Source organism: Triturus cristatus, chromosome 9, assembly GCF_964204655.1.
Source record: "Triturus cristatus chromosome 9, aTriCri1.1, whole genome shotgun sequence".
Lineage (NCBI taxonomy): Eukaryota > Metazoa > Chordata > Amphibia > Caudata > Salamandridae > Triturus > Triturus cristatus.
Window position 1 is genome coordinate 637,058,309 of NC_140592.1, and position 20,434 is coordinate 637,078,742.

Below are 20,434 nucleotides of genomic sequence, written 5' to 3' on the forward strand. Positions count from 1 at the left end.
CGGGAAAGCGCCGACGTGACGTCGGGACGCACGCAGCCTGCCATTCACGAACCAGGAAGTACGATTCGCACAGACGTCATGCCGCACGGAGAATATTTTCCGGCAGCCAAAAACTGCCGGGAAATCAGGACGACGCGAACAAGGAGTACCTGCACGCGACGGACAGACATGGACCAGAACCTACGTGTCATCCCGGCCCTCATAGCAGTCGACCTCCTCTACAGGTTACGACGCAGACGCGGCAGAAGGTCAGAACAACAAAGGGAGGGGAGAAAGGGGGGGGGCAGGAGCAGGGGCAGGCCACAAAACCCCCACCCAAATCACACAGCACACATGCCCTGGACATACCTGACCCCCAGGACCTGGTCACTACGAGGGGGTGGGGGCGTGTCCAGCAAAGCCAGCGTCCGCCACAACGGAAGTGGTTGACGACGCGAACCGGTAACACAACAATACAGGTACGTCCCCTACCCATGCCTTAAGAGCGTGGGTACGAGTCGTACCACGCCCACACCTACGTCACCCCAACAATGGCAGGACAGCTGTACCCACGTGGCAAAGGCCTGGGTACGGCCCGCACAAGCATTCCACAGCGTGGACACGGATATGTACGGACCGTACCCCCACCCCCGTATGCATGGAGCGTACCCCCCATGCCAACAGTGTACGTACGGACCGTACCCCCACCCCGTATGCATGGAGAGTACCCCCACCCCAACAGTGTATGTACGACCCGTACCCTCACCCGCGTACGTATGAAGCGTACCCCCACCCCAACAGTGTATGTACGACCCGTACCCTCACCCGCGTACGTATGGAGCGTACCCCCACCCCAACAGTGTATGTACGACCCGTACCCTCACCCGCGTATGCATGAAGCGTACCCCCACCCCAACAGTGTATGTACGACCCGTACCCTCACCCGCGTACGTATGGAGCGTACCCCTACCCCAACAGTGTATGTACGGCCCGTACCCTCACCCGCGTACGTATGGAGCGTACCCCCACCCTAACAGTGTATGTACGACCCGTACCCTCACCCACGTATGCATGGAGCGTACCCCCACCCCAACCGTGTATGTACGACCCGTACCCCCACCCCAACCCTGTATGTACGACCCGTACCCTCACCCGCGTACGTATGGAGCGTACCCCCATGCCAACAGTCTACGTACGGACCGTACCCCCACCCCGTATGCATGGAGCGTACCCCCACCCCACCCGTGTATGTACGACCCGTACCCTCACCCGCGTACGTATGGAGCGTACCCCCACCCCAACAGTGTATGTACGACCCGTACCCTCACCCGCGTACGTATGGAGCGTACCCCCACCCCAACAGTGTATGAACGACCCGTACCCTCACCCGCGTACGTATGTAGCGTACCTCCACCCCAACAGTGTATGTACGACCCGTACCCCCACCCGCGTATGCATGGAGCGAACCCACACCAGTGTATGTTCTAAGCATACATATCCTGAAATAGGAGGGTTGGGTGCAGAGTCCTCCCAGCAGTGCCCAGACACAGGAGGGGTGTGTGCAGAGTCCTCCCTGCTGTGCCCAGACACAGGAGGGGTGTGTGCAGAGTCCTCCCAGCAGTGCCCAGACGCAGGAGGGGTCGGTGCAGAGTCCTCCCAGCAGTGCCCAGACATAGGAGGGGTGGGTGCCTATCACTCCCAGCAGTGCCCAGACACAGGAGGGGTGCGTGCAGAGTCCTCCCAGCAGTGCCCAGTCATAAGAGGGGTATGTGCAGAGTCCTCCCAGCAGTGCCCAGACACAGGAGGGGTGGGTGCCTAACACTCCCAGCAGTGCCCAGACACAGGAGGGGTGTGTGCAGAGTCCTCCCAGCAGTGCCCAGTCATAAAAGGGTTGTGTGCAGAGTCCTCCCAGCAGTGCCCAGACACAGGAGGGGTGGGTGCCTAACACTCCCAGCAGTGCCCAGACACAGGAGGGGTGTGTGCAGAGTCCTCCCAGCAGTGCCCAGTCATAAGAGGGGTGTGTGCAGAGTCCTCCCAGCAGTGCCCAGACACAGGAGGGGTGGGTGCCTAACACTCACAGCAGTGCCCAGACACAGGAGGGGTGTGTGCAGAGTTCTCCCACCAGTGCCCAGACACAGGAGGGGGGGTGCAGAGTCTTCCAGCAGGGCCCAGACACAGGAGGGGTGTGTGCAGAGTCCTCCCAGCAGTGCCCAGACACAGGAGGGGTGTGTGCAGAGTCCTCCCAGCAGTGCCCAGACACAGGAGGGGTGTGTGCAGAGTCCTCCCAGCAGTGCCCAGACACAGGAGGGGTGTGTGCAGAGTCCTCCCAGCAATGCCCAGACACAGGAGGGGTGTGTGCAGAGTCCTCCCAGCAGTGCCCAGACACAGGAGGGTTGGGTGCCTAACACTCACAGCAGTGCCCAGACACAGGAAGGGTGTGTGCAGAGTCCTCCCAGCAGTGCCCAGTCATAAGAGGGGTGTGTGCAGAGTCCTCCCAGCAGTGCCCAGACACAGGAGGGGTGTGTGCATAGTCCTCCCAGCAGTGCCCAGACACAGGAGGGTTGGGTGCCTAACACTCACAGCAGTGCCCAGACACAGGAGGGGTGTGTGCAGAGTCCTCCCAGCAGTGCCCAGTCATAAGAGGGGTGTGTGCAGAGTCCTCCCAGCAGTGCCCAGACACAGGAGGGTTGGGTGCCTAACACTCACAGCAGTGCCCCTGCAAAGAAAATGGTGGAGTACCCACAGATCCAATGCCCACAAATGTCAGTCAGGTGCACAAAGATCCTGCAGTACATGTACCACATGTGTGCGAGGCTGGGAGTATACACATGCATAGCGCCGAAAAGAAAACATGTCCACATGAAGTCATGACAACAGTCTACATACACAAGTACAGTGACCACCAAGGACGCCACGAATGATGCAGGTGGAGACATCGCTCAGCATGCACGGCCCAAGTCTAACGAGTCCGTCACACACCCAGCCAATGTAGACACAGCTCAGCACCACATATTGGAAAGATCCTGCAGGGAAGATGTCAGGTCACACAGAGGAAGGAACACACCTTGGGACGATGTCACCATGCAGTAACTGCTTACATGAACAAAGTTATGTAGCCAACAGCTTGTGATGGCACACAGATACCAGGATCCACCCTATGACCAGCACAAGACTACAATTCCCAAACACCCAACACATTATCACCACCCAAAATAATGGGTCCACCAACAGCAATACCAGACAGACAGTAGTGTACGAAGGAAAAATAAATTGCTTTATTCAGCATCCAAAAATCTGTTTGTCCCTTGAAAGTTCAAAATGTACAATGCCCATAGGGCAATCCAAAGTTCAAATCCAGGTGGGGGACACAGTGGGACGAGTGTCTTAGGATGCTTGTTTCTGGTCCAGGAAGGATCTCGCCTGGCAGTTCGGGCTGGACTGTTCCCATGGGGCGCAGTGTCAAGACTGATTTGCATATGGCTGGGTCCAAACTGGGATGACATGGTGAGCAAAAAAACAATGGATTAAAGCCCAGATCTCTATACTGGGGAGAATGTCTGACATTGTCCAGCATTCTGTCCATCAATTGTTCTTTTTGCATTAGACTGAAGGTAGCCATCTCCAAATACAAAGCTTTCCTGTTTAAAGAAGCATCGCTACCCACTCTCCTAGCATTATTTAAGAAGGGCCGACATGTGGCCTACAAAATACATGCCACACTCAGACCTCTGACAACCTTGGTATGCAACGCTACTCAACAGAAGTGGTGTTCTGACTGGAACCAAGATGGATTATCTAATCCATCAGACATTCACTGGCCAAAGCTATGGACTTCCCTAGTCAATAAAAAGATAACACCAAGGTGCCGATTACGATCCTGTAAAAACCGGGTAAGAACCGTCGGACGGAGCATATTCCCCGTCCGACGCGTACGCGGTCGGAACAAGATACAAACATGGAAGTACGATTCGCACGGAAATACTATTTCCGTACGATTCGTACAAAACACCGACCGACGAAAAAATACATACAAATGTGATCCGGGAAAGCGCCGACGTGACGTCGGGACGCACGCAGCCTGCCATTCACGAACCAGGAAGTACGATTCGCACCGACGTCATGCCGCACGGATAATATTTTCCGGCAGCCAAAAACTGCCGGGAAATCAGGACGACGCGAACAAGGAGTACCTGCACGCGACGGACAGACATGGACCAGAACCTACGTGTCATCCCGGCCCTCATAGCAGTCGACCTCCTCTACAGGTTACGACGCAGACGCCGCAGAAGGTCAGAACAACAAAGGGAGGGGAGAAAGTGGGGGGCAGGAGCAGGGGCAGGCCACAAAACCCCCACCCAAATCACACAGCACACATGCCCTGGACATACCTGACCCCCAGGACCTGGTCACTACGAGGGGGTGGGGGCGTGTCCAGCAAAGCCAGCGTCCGCCACAACGGAAGTGGTTGACGACGCGAACCGGTAACACAACAATACAGGTACGTCCCGTACCCATGCCTTAAGAGCGTGGGTACGAGTCGTACCACGCCCACACCTACGTCACCCCAACAATGGCAGGACAGCTGTACCCACGTGGCAAAGACCTGGGTACGGCCCGCACAAGCATTCCACAGCGTGGACACGGATATGTACGGACCGTACCCCCACCCCCGTATGCATGGAGCGTACCCCCCATGCCAACAGTGTACGTACGGACCGTACCCCCACCCCGTATGCATGGAGAGTACCCCCACCCCAACAGTGTATGTACGACCCGTACCCTCACCCGCGTACGTATGGAGCGTACCCCCACCCCAACAGTGTATGTACGACCCGTACCCTCACCCGCGTACGTATGGAGCGTACCCCCACCCCAACAGTGTATGTACGACCCGTACCCTCACCCGCATATGCATGAAGCGTACCCCCACCCCAACAGTGTATGTACGACCCGTACCCTCACCCGCGTACGTATGGAGCGTACCCCTACCCCAACAGTGTATGTACGACCCGTACCCTCACCCGCGTACGTATGGAGCGTACCCCCACCCTAACAGTGTATGTACGACCCGTACCCTCACCCGCGTATGCATGGAGCGTACCCCCACCCCAACCGTGTATGTACGACCCGTACCCCCACCCCAACCCTGTATGTACGACCCGTACCCTCACCCGCGTATGCATGGAGCGTACCCCCACCCCAACCGTGTATGTACGACCCATACCCTCACCCACGTACGTATGGAGCGTACCCCCATGCCAACAGTCTACGTACGGACCGTACCCCCACCCCGTATGCATGGAGCGTACCCCCACCCCACCCGTGTATGTACGACCCGTACCCTCACCCGCGTACGTATGGAGCGTACCCCCACCCCAACAGTGTATGTACGACCCGTACCCTCACCCGCGTACGTATGGAGCGTACCCCCACCCCAACAGTGTATGAACGACCCGTACCCTCACCCGCGTACGTATGTAGCGTACCTCCACCCCAACAGTGTATGTACGACCCGTACCCCCACCCGCGTATGCATGGAGCGAACCCACACCCGTGTATGTTCTAAGCATACATATCCTGAAATAGGAGGGTTGGGTGCAGAGTCCTCCCAGCAGTGCCCAAACACAGGAGGGGTGTGTGCAGAGTCCTCCCAGCTGTGCCCAGACACAGGAGGGGTGTGTGCAGAGTCCTCCCAGCAGTGCCCAGACGCAGGAGGGGTCGGTGCAGAGTCCTCCCAGCAGTGCCCAGACATAGGAGGGGTGGGTGCCTATCACTCCCAGCAGTGCCCAGACACAGGAGGGGTGCGTGCAGAGTCCTCCCAGCAGTGCCCAGTCATAAGAGGGGTGTGTGCAGAGTCCTCCCAGCAGTGCCCAGACACAGGAGGGGTGGGTGCCTAACACTCCCAGCAGTGCCCAGACACAGGAGGGGTGTGTGCAGAGTCCTCCCAGCAGTGCCCAGTCATAAAAGGGTTGTGTGCAGAGTCCTCCCAGCAGTGCCCAGACACAGGAGGGGTGGGTGCCTAACACTCCCAGCAGTGCCCAGACACAGGAGGGGTGTGTGCAGAGTCCTCCCAGCAGTGCCCAGTCATAAGAGGGGTGTGTGCAGAGTCCTCCCAGCAGTGCCCAGACACAGGAGGGGTGGGTGCCTAACACTCACAGCAGTGCCCAGACACAGGAGGGGTGTGTGCAGAGTTCTCCCACCAGTGCCCAGACACAGGAGGGGGGTGCAGAGTCTTCCCAGCAGGGCCCAGACACAGGAGGGGTGTGTGCAGAGTCCTCCCAGCAGTGCCCAGACACAGGAGGGGTGTGTGCAGAGTCCTCCCAGCAGTGCCCAGACACAGGAGGGGTGTGTGCAGAGTCCTCCCAGCAGTGCCCAGACACAGGAGGGGTGTGTGCAGAGTCCTCCCAGCAATGCCCAGACACAGGAGGGGTGTGTGCAGAGTCCTCCCAGCAGTGCCCAGACACAGGAGGGTTGGGTGCCTAACACTCACAGCAGTGCCCAGACACAGGAAGGGTGTGTGCATAGTCCTCCCAGCAGTGCCCAGTCATAAGAGGGGTGTGTGAAGAGTCCTCCCAGCAGTGCCCAGACACAGGAGGGGTGTGTGCAGAGTCCTCCCAGCAGTGCCCAGACACAGGAGGGTTGGGTGCCTAACACTCACAGCAGTGCCCAGACACAGGAGGGGTGTGTGCAGAGTCCTCCCAGCAGTGCCCAGTCATAAGAGGGGTGTGTGCAGAGTCCTCCCAGCAGTGCCCAGACACAGGAGGGTTGGGTGCCTAACACTCACAGCAGTGCCCCTGCAAAGAAAATGGTGGAGTACCCACAGATCCAATGCCCACAAATGTCAGTCAGGTGCACAAAGATCCTGCAGTACATGTACCACATGTGTGCGAGGCTGGGAGTATACACATGCATAGCGCCGAAAAGAAAACATGTCCACATGAAGTCATGACAACAGTCTACATACACAAGTACAGTGACCACCAAGGACGCCACGAATGATGCAGGTGGAGACATCGCTCAGCATGCACGGCCCAAGTCTAACGAGTCCGTCACACACCCAGCCAATGTAGACACAGCTCAGCACCACATATTGGAAAGATCCTGCAGGGAAGATGTCAGGTCACACAGAGGAAGGAACACACCTTGGGACGATGTCACCATGCAGTAACTGCTTACATGAACAAAGTTATGTAGCCAACAGCTTGTGATGGCACACAGATACCAGGATCCACCCTATGACCAGCACAAGACTACAATTCCCAAACACCCAACACATTATCACCACCCAAAATAATGGGTCCACCAACAGCAATACCAGACAGACAGTAGTGTACGAAGGAAAAATAAATTGCTTTATTCAGCATCCAAAAATCTGTTTGTCCCTTGAAAGTTCAAAATGTACAATGCCCATAGGGCAATCCAAAGTTCAAATCCAGGTGGGGGACACAGTGGGACGAGTGTCTTAGGATGCTTGTTTCTGGTCCAGGAAGGATCTCGCCTGGCAGTTCGGGCTGGACTGTTCCCATGGGGCGCAGGGTCAAGACTGATTTGCATATGGCTGGGTCCAAACTGGGATGACATGGTGAGCAAAAAAACAATGGATTAAAGCCCAGATCTCTATACTGGGGAGAATGTCTGACATTGTCCAGCATTCTGTCCATCAATTGTTCTTTTTGCATTAGACTGAAGGTAGCCATCTCCAAATACAAAGCTTTCCTGTTTAAAGAATCATCGCTACCCACTCTCCTAGCATTATTTAAGAAGGGCCGACATGTGGCCTACAAAATACATGCCACACTCAGACCTCTGACAACCTTGGTATGCAACGCTACTCAACAGAAGTGGTGTTCTGACTGGAACCAAGATGGATTATCTAATCCATCAGACATTCACTGGCCAAAGCTATGGACTTCCCTAGTCAATAAAAAGATAACACCAAGGTGCCGATTACAATCCTGTAAAAACCGGGTACGAACCGTCGGACGGAGCATATTCCCCGTCCGACGCGTACGCGGTCGGAACAAGATACAAACATGGAAGTACGATTCGCACGGAAATACTATTTCCGTACGATTCGTACAAAACACCGACCGACGAAAAAATACATACAAATGTGATCCGGGAAAGCGCCGACGTGACGTCGGGACGCACGCAGCCTGCCATTCACGAACCAGGAAGTACGATTCGCACCGACGTCATGCCGCACGGAGAATATTTTCCGGCAGCCAAAAACTGCCGGGAAATCAGGACGACGCGAACAAGGAGAACCTGCACGCGACGGACAGACATGGACCAGAACCTACGTGTCATCCCGGCCCTCATAGCAGTCGACCTCCTCTACAGGTTACGACGCAGACGCCGCAGAAGGTCAGAACAACAAAGGGAGGGGAGAAAGGGGGGGGCAGGAGCAGGGGCAGGCCACAAAACCCCCACCCAAATCACACAGCACACATGCCCTGGACGTACCTGACCCCCAGGACCTGGTCACTACGAGGGGGTGGGGGCGTGTCCAGCAAAGCCAGCGTCCGCCACAACGGAAGTGGTTGACGACGCGAACCGGTAACACAACAATACAGGTACGTCCCGTACCCACGCCTTAAGAGCGTGGGTACGAGTCGTACCACGCCCACACCTACATCACCCCAACAATGGCAGGACAGCTGTACCCACGTGGCAAAGGCCTGGGTACGGCCCGCACAAGCATTCCACAGCGTGGGTATGGATATGTACGGACCGTACCCCCACCCCCGTATGCATGGAGCGTACCCCCCATGCAAACAGTGTACGTACGGACCGTGCCCCCACCCCGTATGCATGGAGAGTACCCCCACCCCAACAGTGTATGTACGACCCGTACCCTCACCCGTGTACGTATGGAGCGTACCCCCACCCCAACAGTGTATGTACGACCCGTACCCTCACCCGCGTATGCATGAAGCGTACCCCCACCCCAACAGTGTATGTACGACCCGTACCCTCACCCGCGTACGTATGGAGCGTACCCCTACCCCAACAGTGTATGTACGACCCGTACCCTCACCCGCGTACGTATGGAGCGTACCCCCACCCCAACAGTGTATGTACGACCCGTACCCTCACCCGCGTATGCATGGAGCGTACCCCCACCCCAACCGTGTATGTACGACCCGTACCCCCACCCCAACCCTGTATGTACGACCCGTACCCTCACCCGCGTATGCATGGAGCGTACCCCCACCCCAACCGTGTATGTACGACCCATACCCTCACCCACGTACGTATGGAGCGTACCCCCATGCCAACAGTCTACGTACGGACCGTACCCCCACCCCGTATGCATGGAGCGTACCCCCCATGCCAACAGTGTACGTGCGGACCGTACCCCCACCCCGTATGCATGGAGCGTACCCCCACCCCACCTGTGTATGTACGACCCGTACCCTCACCCGCGTACGTATGGAGCGTACCCCCACCCCAACAGTGTATGTACGACCCGTACCCTCACCCGCGTACGTATGGAGCGTACCCCCACCCCAACAGTGTATGAACGACCCGTACCCTCACCCGCGTACGTATGTAGCATACCCCCACCCCAACAGTGTATGTACGACCCGTACCCCCACCCGCGTATGCATGGAGCGAACCCACACCCGTGTATGTTCTAAGCATACATATCCTGAAATAGGAGGGTTGGGTGCAGAGTCCTCCCAGCAGTGCCCAGACACAGGAGGGGTGTGTGCAGAGTCCTCCCAGCAGTGCCCAGACGCAGGAGGGGTCGGTGCAGAGTCCTCCCAGCAGTGCCCAGACATAGAAGGGGTGGGTGCCTATCACTCCCAGCAGTGTCCAGACACAGGAGGGGTGCGTGCAGAGTCCTCCCAGCAGTGCCCAGTCATAAGAGGGGTGTGTGCAGAGTCCTCCCAGCAGTGCCCAGACACAGGAGGGGTGGGTGTCTAACACTCCCAGCAGTGCCCAGACACAGGAGGGGTGTGTGCAGAGTCCTCCCAGCAGTGCCCAGTCATAAGAGGGGTGTGTGCAGAGTCCTCCCAGCAGTGCCCAGACACAGGAGGGGTGGGTGCCTAACACTCCCAGCAGTGCCCAGACACAGGAGGGGTGTGTGCAGAGTCCTCCCAGCAGTGCCTAGTCATAAGAGGGGTGTGTGCAGAGTCCTCCCAGCAGTGCCCAGACAAAGGAGGGGTGGGTGCCTAACACTCACAGCAGTGCCCAGACACAGGAGGGGTGTGTACAGAGTTCTCCCACCAGTGCCCAGACACAGGAGGGGGGGTGCAGAGTCTTCCCAGCAGTGCCCAGACACAGGAGGGTTGGGTGCCTAACACTCACAGCAGTGCCCAGACACAGGAAGGGTGTGTGCATAGTCCTCCCAGCAGTGCCCAGTCATAAGAGGGGTGTGTGAAGAGTCCTCCCAGCAGTGCCCAGACACAGGAGGGGTGTGTGCAGAGTCCTCCCAGCAGTGCCCAGACACAGGAGGGGTGGGTGCCTAACACTCACAGCAGTGCCCAGACACAGGAGGGGTGTGTGCAGAGTTCTCCCACCAGTGCCCAGACACAGGAGGGGGGTGCAGAGTCTTCCCAGCAGGGCCCAGACACAGGAGGGGTGTGTGCAGAGTCCTCCCAGCAGTGCCCAGACACAGGAGGGGTGTGTGCAGAGTCCTCCCAGCAGTGCCCAGACACAGGAGGGGTGTGTGCAGAGTCCTCCCAGCAGTGCCCAGACACAGGAGGGGTGTGTGCAGAGTCCTCCCAGCAATGCCCAGACACAGGAGGGGTGTGTGCAGAGTCCTCCCAGCAGTGCCCAGACACAGGAGGGTTGGGTGCCTAACACTCACAGCAGTGCCCAGACACAGGAAGGGTGTGTGCATAGTCCTCCCAGCAGTGCCCAGTCATAAGAGGGGTGTGTGAAGAGTCCTCCCAGCAGTGCCCAGACACAGGAGGGGTGTGTGCAGAGTCCTCCCAGCAGTGCCCAGACACAGGAGGGTTGGGTGCCTAACACTCACAGCAGTGCCCAGACACAGGAGGGGTGTGTGCAGAGTCCTCCCAGCAGTGCCCAGTCATAAGAGGGGTGTGTGCAGAGTCCTCCCAGCAGTGCCCAGACACAGGAGGGTTGGGTGCCTAACACTCACAGCAGTGCCCCTGCAAAGAAAATGGTGGAGTACCCACAGATCCAATGCCCACAAATGTCAGTCAGGTGCACAAAGATCCTGCAGTACATGTACCACATGTGTGCGAGGCTGGGAGTATACACATGCATAGCGCCGAAAAGAAAACATGTCCACATGAAGTCATGACAACAGTCTACATACACAAGTACAGTGACCACCAAGGACGCCACGAATGATGCAGGTGGAGACATCGCTCAGCATGCACGGCCCAAGTCTAACGAGTCCGTCACACACCCAGCCAATGTAGACACAGCTCAGCACCACATATTGGAAAGATCCTGCAGGGAAGATGTCAGGTCACACAGAGGAAGGAACACACCTTGGGACGATGTCACCATGCAGTAACTGCTTACATGAACAAAGTTATGTAGCCAACAGCTTGTGATGGCACACAGATACCAGGATCCACCCTATGACCAGCACAAGACTACAATTCCCAAACACCCAACACATTATCACCACCCAAAATAATGGGTCCACCAACAGCAATACCAGACAGACAGTAGTGTACGAAGGAAAAATAAATTGCTTTATTCAGCATCCAAAAATCTGTTTGTCCCTTGAAAGTTCAAAATGTACAATGCCCATAGGGCAATCCAAAGTTCAAATCCAGGTGGGGGACACAGTGGGACGAGTGTCTTAGGATGCTTGTTTCTGGTCCAGGAAGGATCTCGCCTGGCAGTTCGGGCTGGACTGTTCCCATGGGGCGCAGGGTCAAGACTGATTTGCATATGGCTGGGTCCAAACTGGGATGACATGGTGAGCAAAAAAACAATGGATTAAAGCCCAGATCTCTATACTGGGGAGAATGTCTGACATTGTCCAGCATTCTGTCCATCAATTGTTCTTTTTGCATTAGACTGAAGGTAGCCATCTCCAAATACAAAGCTTTCCTGTTTAAAGAATCATCGCTACCCACTCTCCTAGCATTATTTAAGAAGGGCCGACATGTGGCCTACAAAATACATGCCACACTCAGACCTCTGACAACCTTGGTATGCAACGCTACTCAACAGAAGTGGTGTTCTGACTGGAACCAAGATGGATTATCTAATCCATCAGACATTCACTGGCCAAAGCTATGGACTTCCCTAGTCAATAAAAAGATAACACCAAGGTGCCGATTACAATCCTGTAAAAACCGGGTACGAACCGTCGGACGGAGCATATTCCCCGTCCGACGCGTACGCGGTCGGAACAAGATACAAACATGGAAGTACGATTCGCACGGAAATACTATTTCCGTACGATTCGTACAAAACACCGACCGACGAAAAAATACATACAAATGTGATCCGGGAAAGCGCCGACGTGACGTCGGGACGCACGCAGCCTGCCATTCACGAACCAGGAAGTACGATTCGCACCGACGTCATGCCGCACGGAGAATATTTTCCGGCAGCCAAAAACTGCCGGGAAATCAGGACGACGCGAACAAGGAGAACCTGCACGCGACGGACAGACATGGACCAGAACCTACGTGTCATCCCGGCCCTCATAGCAGTCGACCTCCTCTACAGGTTACGACGCAGACGCCGCAGAAGGTCAGAACAACAAAGGGAGGGGAGAAAGGGGGGGGCAGGAGCAGGGGCAGGCCACAAAACCCCCACCCAAATCACACAGCACACATGCCCTGGACGTACCTGACCCCCAGGACCTGGTCACTACGAGGGGGTGGGGGCGTGTCCAGCAAAGCCAGCGTCCGCCACAACGGAAGTGGTTGACGACGCGAACCGGTAACACAACAATACAGGTACGTCCCGTACCCACGCCTTAAGAGCGTGGGTACGAGTCGTACCACGCCCACACCTACATCACCCCAACAATGGCAGGACAGCTGTACCCACGTGGCAAAGGCCTGGGTACGGCCCGCACAAGCATTCCACAGCGTGGGTATGGATATGTACGGACCGTACCCCCACCCCCGTATGCATGGAGCGTACCCCCCATGCCAACAGTGTACGTACGGACCGTGCCCCCACCCCGTATGCATGGAGAGTACCCCCACCCCAACAGTGTATGTACGACCCGTACCCTCACCCGTGTACGTATGGAGCGTACCCCCACCCCAACAGTGTATGTACGACCCGTACCCTCACCCGCGTATGCATGAAGCGTACCCCCACCCCAACAGTGTATGTACGACCCGTACCCTCACCCGCGTACGTATGGAGCGTACCCCTACCCCAACAGTGTATGTACGACCCGTACCCTCACCCGCGTACGTATGGAGCGTACCCCCACCCCAACAGTGTATGTACGACCCGTACCCTCACCCGCGTATGCATGGAGCGTACCCCCACCCCAACCGTGTATGTACGACCCGTACCCCCACCCCAACCCTGTATGTACGACCCGTACCCTCACCCGCGTATGCATGGAGCGTACCCCCACCCCAACCGTGTATGTACGACCCATACCCTCACCCACGTACGTATGGAGCGTACCCCCATGCCAACAGTCTACGTACGGACCGTACCCCCACCCCGTATGCATGGAGCGTACCCCCCATGCCAACAGTGTACGTGCGGACCGTACCCCCACCCCGTATGCATGGAGCGTACCCCCACCCCACCTGTGTATGTACGACCCGTACCCTCACCCGCGTACGTATGGAGCGTACCCCCACCCCAACAGTGTATGTACGACCCGTACCCTCACCCGCGTACGTATGGAGCGTACCCCCACCCCAACAGTGTATGAACGACCCGTACCCTCACCCGCGTACGTATGTAGCATACCCCCACCCCAACAGTGTATGTACGACCCGTACCCCCACCCGCGTATGCATGGAGCGAACCCACACCCGTGTATGTTCTAAGCATACATATCCTGAAATAGGAGGGTTGGGTGCAGAGTCCTCCCAGCAGTGCCCAGACACAGGAGGGGTGTGTGCAGAGTCCTCCCAGCAGTGCCCAGACGCAGGAGGGGTCGGTGCAGAGTCCTCCCAGCAGTGCCCAGACATAGAAGGGGTGGGTGCCTATCACTCCCAGCAGTGTCCAGACACAGGAGGGGTGCGTGCAGAGTCCTCCCAGCAGTGCCCAGTCATAAGAGGGGTGTGTGCAGAGTCCTCCCAGCAGTGCCCAGACACAGGAGGGGTGGGTGTCTAACACTCCCAGCAGTGCCCAGACACAGGAGGGGTGTGTGCAGAGTCCTCCCAGCAGTGCCCAGTCATAAGAGGGGTGTGTGCAGAGTCCTCCCAGCAGTGCCCAGACACAGGAGGGGTGGGTGCCTAACACTCCCAGCAGTGCCCAGACACAGGAGGGGTGTGTGCAGAGTCCTCCCAGCAGTGCCTAGTCATAAGAGGGGTGTGTGCAGAGTCCTCCCAGCAGTGCCCAGACAAAGGAGGGGTGGGTGCCTAACACTCACAGCAGTGCCCAGACACAGGAGGGGTGTGTACAGAGTTCTCCCACCAGTGCCCAGACACAGGAGGGGGGGTGCAGAGTCTTCCCAGCAGTGCCCAGACACAGGAGGGGTGTGTGCAGAGTCCTCCCAGCAGTGCCCAGACACAGGAGGGGTGTGTGCAGAGTCCTCCCAGCAGTGCCCAGACACAGGAGGGGTGTGTGCAGAGTCCTCCCAGCAGTGCCCAGACACAGGAGGGTTGGGTGCCTAACACTCACAGCAGTGCCCAGACACAGGAGGGGTGTGTGCAGAGTCCTCCCAGCAGTGCCCAGTCATAAGAGGGGTGTGTGCAGAGTCCTCCCAGCAGTGCCCAGACACAGGAGGGTTGGGTGCCTAACACTCACAGCAGTGCCCAGACACAGGAGGGGTGTGTGCAGAGTCCTCCCAGCAGTGCCCAGACACAGGAGGGTTGGGTGCCTAACACTCACAGCAGTGCCCAGACACAGGAGGGGTATGTGCAGAGTCCTCCCAGCAGTGCCCAGTCATAAGAGGGGTGTGTGCAGAGTCCTCCCAGCAGTGCCCAGACACAGGAGGGTTGGGTGCCTAACACTCACAGCAGTGCCCAGACACAGGAGGGGTGTGTGCAGAGTCCTCCCAGCAGTGCCCAGTCATAAGAGGGGTGTGTGCAGAGTCCTCCCAGCAGTGCCCAGATACAGGAGGGTTGGGTGCCTAGCACTCACAGCAGTGCCCCTGCAAAGAAAATGGTGGAGTACCCACAGATCCAATGCCCACAAATGTCAGTCAGGTGCACAAAGATCCTGCAGTACATGTACCACATGTGTGCGAGGCTGGGAGTATACACATGCATAGCGCCGAAAAGAAAACATGTCCACATGAAGTCATGACAACAGTCTACATACACAAGTACAGTGACCACCAAGGACGCCACGAATGATGCAGGTGGAGACATCGCTCAGCATGCACGGCCCAAGTCTAACGAGTCTGTCACACACCCAGCCAATGTAGACACAGCTCAGCACCACATATTGGAATGATCCTGCAGGGAAGATATCTACATGCGTCTCAGGGAAAGACGTCCTCACGTTAGCACTCAAAATGCGGAAAAAAACGCTGTTTGAAAATGATACGAACAATGTAACTTGATTCTTTACTTGTTTTAATTCATATTCGTTTCATATGACTAATCCAGTAGTATGATGCTGCTCATACTGACAAAAGTGGGTTCAGACCACAAAATTGGTTCATTGAATCATATCCATAGTTTTAACAAGCCATTTTATCCAAATATCCCCGATGCATTTCGGGACTTGCCCTTCGTCAGGGGGAATTCTACAAAAGAAAATAAAGGAGGACATAAGGCTGAAGTCCAGGATGTATGCAGACATAAGTAAGACAGGTAAACGCTTAGGTTGTCGTGATGTCAATGCTATATAAAAATAGTGAACTAAATATCAGCGTGCTAAAAATAGAAGAACACGAACTATATTACGATGGTGAGCTTGTGACCACAGAGAAATACCAGTGAATCCGTGTCGGTTAAAGAACTGATGCAGGTAGTGTGCAATACGTATGGGACTAGTGTTAGCGCTCGTGGGGTCAATAAAGTTAAAAAAGTAAAACCAGTGCGCTCCGAGAAACCCAATCGCAGAAACTTTAAAACCTGTGATGTTAAACAGAGCGTGATATTAAAAGAGTGGGAAAGGTTTAAAAGAATGACGGAAACGAGCGGTTAAGTTTACCTGAATGGCGCCGTGGATGTAGGTGTGTTGGAACCTCGTCCGAATGGGTGAAAACATGCAACATCAATCCCGGAACTTAATATCGTGAACCCGGAAGTAGTGAACCGAGTGAAACGCGTAAACAAGTCATGTGACTAAATGAAGCTGGAAGAAAGACTAGCGTGCGTGTAAGGGTAACCAGAAATGCAAGTTGGAATAAAAGTAAACAATAAAACAATAAAAAAATTAAAAGAAGAAAATAACAAGAAAACAATATCAGCAATTAGATGTGGGGGGTAATAAACATGTAATAGGTGAAAGGAATGTCATTGGGAAATAAGATCATAAAATTAACCAGAAGGATGCAGACATAGTTACATGAGGGGATAATTATAGAAAACAACTAAATTCAAAGCGTTCATTGAGACCATGCGGGTAAACAGAGTTCAGTCTATTTATCCAAAAGAGTTCACGTTGTAACAGAAAGGCTCCATTATCTTTCCCTCTTTGGATCTTGACTTGTTCTAGGATCAAAAATCTCAATTGACTGCAATTATGATTATTTTCCATAAAATGTCTTGCAACAGTAGATTTCATGTTCTTTGTTCGAATATTACTTTTGTGCTCTATGAGCCTGGTTTTCATTTTTCTTTCCGTTTTGCCCACATACGGGAGGCCGCATGGGCATTTCAGTAAATACACGATGTTGCTGCTGTCACAAGTAGCTGTAACTCTGAGTTTAATGGGAGTTCCTTTAGAGGGATGCATGAGTGTCGTACCCTTAATGATGTTATTACAGCCGCCACAATTTAAGCAAGGAATGGTTCCTTTGTGTATTATTTCGGAATCCGGAGGGCTCTTGTTTAGAAGTTGCTGTAAATTTTGTGTTCTTTGGTAAGCGAAAATAGGTAATTCATCAAAAATACCTTTGAAGTCAGGTTCCGATTGTAATAGTGGCCAGAATTTACGAATGGTAGTTTTGATTTTGTGGCTTTGTTTTGAAAATTTGGACACAAAGACTGATCGTGCATCTTTCGTGGCTTTAGGAACTTGTGTTTGTAAAAGATCTGTACGATTTTTTGTGTCTGCTCTTTTGACAGCTTCTTGTAAAATGGGATCAGGGTAAGCTCTCTTCTTGAATTTGTCAATCAGTAAGCGGCTCTGTTCATGGTAGATCTCTTCCGTAGATGAAATGCGTTTAATCCTCAGAAGTTGAGAATATGGAAGATGTTTTTTCAATGATTTTTGATGAAAACTTGAAAAATGTCATAGGTTGTTACGATCAGTGGATTTGGTGAATACTGATGTGATTAGCTGGTGGTTGCGTATAGTGATGTCAACATCCAGAAAAGTAATGTGATTGCAATCGATTTCGTGGGTGAATTGAATGCGTTCATTAATGGTATTGAGTTGTGTTATCTGTGTGAGTAATTCCGTCTGGGTACCTTTCCAAATTAGGAAAATGTCATCGATGTATCTGTGAAACATCAATACATTTTTTGACCAAGACTCTTGGGTTAAGATGTAATCCAGCTCAAAGCGATGCATGAACAGATTAGCGTATGCTGGAGCAGCACAATTTCCCATTGATGTTCCGGAGAGTTGTATGTAGTAGTTGTTGTTCCACACAAAGTAACTATGGTATAGGGAGAAATGAATGAGTTTGAGTAGAAAAACTTTCAAGTCTTCCTCCATGTCGGTATCAATCAAGAAAGATTCAATTGCCTGTATTCCTAGATTGTGCGGGATAGAAGTGTACAAAGACTTGACGTCTATGGTACATAGAAGAAGCTGATCATGATCTTGAGTCTTTATGCGATTGAGTTTAGTAAGAAAGTCAGTGGTATCTTTCAAGTATGTAGACATTGATTGAACGAGAGGTTGCAAATGTATGTCAATATATTTTCCAATAGGTTCATGGATGGAATTTCTGGTACTGACAATGGGTCTGAATGGCGGTTTTTCCAGGTTTTTATGAATCTTCGGTATCATGTATAGATACGGAACGTTCGGGTTTTCTATGATAAGAAAACGTTTGTCTCTGTCATTAATGGTGCCTAGGTGTAGTGCTTTATTGATGATAGTCAATAGAATAAGGGAAAATTCCGTTGTGGGATCTGACGTCAATCTTAAATAGGTATTTTGGTCGCTTACGTGGGTTTCCACGTTTTCCATGTAGAAAAGAGTATCCAATATAACAAGAGCGCCGCCTTTGTCCGCCTTGCAAAATGTGATGTCATTGTCCATTGATAATTGTTTGATGATATTTCGTTCACTTAAAGACAAATTACTGGATTTCGATTGTTTTTCCAAAAATAAATTGGTTAACTCCTTTCCTACGATTAATTCAAAGTTATCAAGAACTTTGTGACTTGTAGGAGCCATAAATTTACTTTTGGGGCGTAAATCCATGAGTGTTCCTTTGTCTTGGGTCGTAGTTGGTTCAATGACGTTAGTGAAAAAATGCTTTAGTCGAAGGTTACGCATGAATTTGAACAGGCATACTTGAGTTTCCAAGTTGTTCGTGTTGTACGTCGGTACAAAAGAAGTCCCTTTTTGTAGTGTTTGGATTTGCTGAGATGTTAGAGTCTTTTTTGAAATGTTGATGACTAAGTTCTCTGGCTCCTTGTTGATTTCGCTATAGGTGTGTCCTTGGTTCTTGCGTTGAGACCTCCTGGTTCGTCTCGTATGGAGGAGCCTCTTCCTAAAAAAGGAATCGGTTCATTAGAAGTGTCTGTGGAGGTAGATGGTTGATTATCGCTTGGGCCACCAGTTTGTTTAGGTGTGGGTCTTCTGGGTTGTGTTTGTGAGTCATCAGATGAAGTTGTTTCACCATCTGTAGATCGGTTATACGGTCTTTGTTGTCTACGTGTAGCATACACTTCAGCCCATGTATACACCTCAGGTAAACTTAACCGCTCGTTTCCGTTAATTTACTATTCTCACTCCAGTCTATATTTAATTAGGAAAACTAATTAAATATAGACTGGAGTGAGAATAGTAAATTAATTAAGTTAAGTGTGTAGTGGGAGTAGTAAATTAATTAAGTTTGTTAAACAGCAGTTATTATTATTAAATATAGAGTTGAATAGGAACAGTTAAATTAGTTTGTTTTAATTTAAAATAATTCTGTAGATTTTAGTTTTTATTGGATAAAACATAGAAGTCACATCAGAATGCAAATTGAAATTTTTGGTATTAAATAGTGCAAAGGAAAATATGATTTTTTTATAGTTGTTGGAAGGTATATTGATTTCAGAGAAAATATTGTTTATTAGTAGGCATATTTTAACAATTAAATCATTGAAATAAACATGTAATAAAATAATTAGTATTTTACATTTGTATTATTGTAAGAAATATATTATAATGGATATCCATTTTTGTAATGTATATTTTGGACATTAACATATTAACATAAAAAATAAATAAAAAATGTTGTTTTCAGATTTTTACAGCTGTTTAACATTTTTTAATTTATATTGCATACTGTAAATATTTGTAAACTTTATTTGAAAATATAAGAAATTGTATGTTTTGAAATATCTCATTAATATATTTTAATTTGTAATATTAATATTAGATAATTAATATTGATAATTTTTACATGTTATAACAGTTGTTTATTTTATTTTTAGTTCTGGTATGTTCTAGATACAATGGTGCCGATTATGATCCGGTAAAAAATTTCCCCGTACGACTCGTATCCGGTCTTTTTACCGTACGAATCGTACAAGTGCCGTACAAACTGCCAATTACGATTCGCATGGGAAAAAGACCATACGAATCGCATTGGGAATTATTCCCCACACGTCCTCGTGTCGGGAAATGTGTCCGACACGTCCTAGGACGATTTACAGTACAAATGTGAAAAGTGAAGTCCGACCGCGGAATCACGATCCATCCCGTGCGTCCGATGTTACAACCGTATGGAAAAAACACCGTCCGCACCGAACACCCATAGCAAACATGGAGACATGTGCCCGCATACGCGCCGAACACTCCCCCAGCCCCCGTACGTTCGAGTCATACCCCCGTGTATGTACACCCCCACCCGTGTATGTACACCCGCGTACGTGTCGTACCCCCCGCGTATGTACACCCGTGTACGTTCGAGTCGTACCCCCCGTGTATGTACACCCGTGTACGTTCGAGTCGTACCCCCGTGTATGTACACCCGTGTACGTTCGTGTCGTACCCCCCGTGTATGTACACCCGTGTA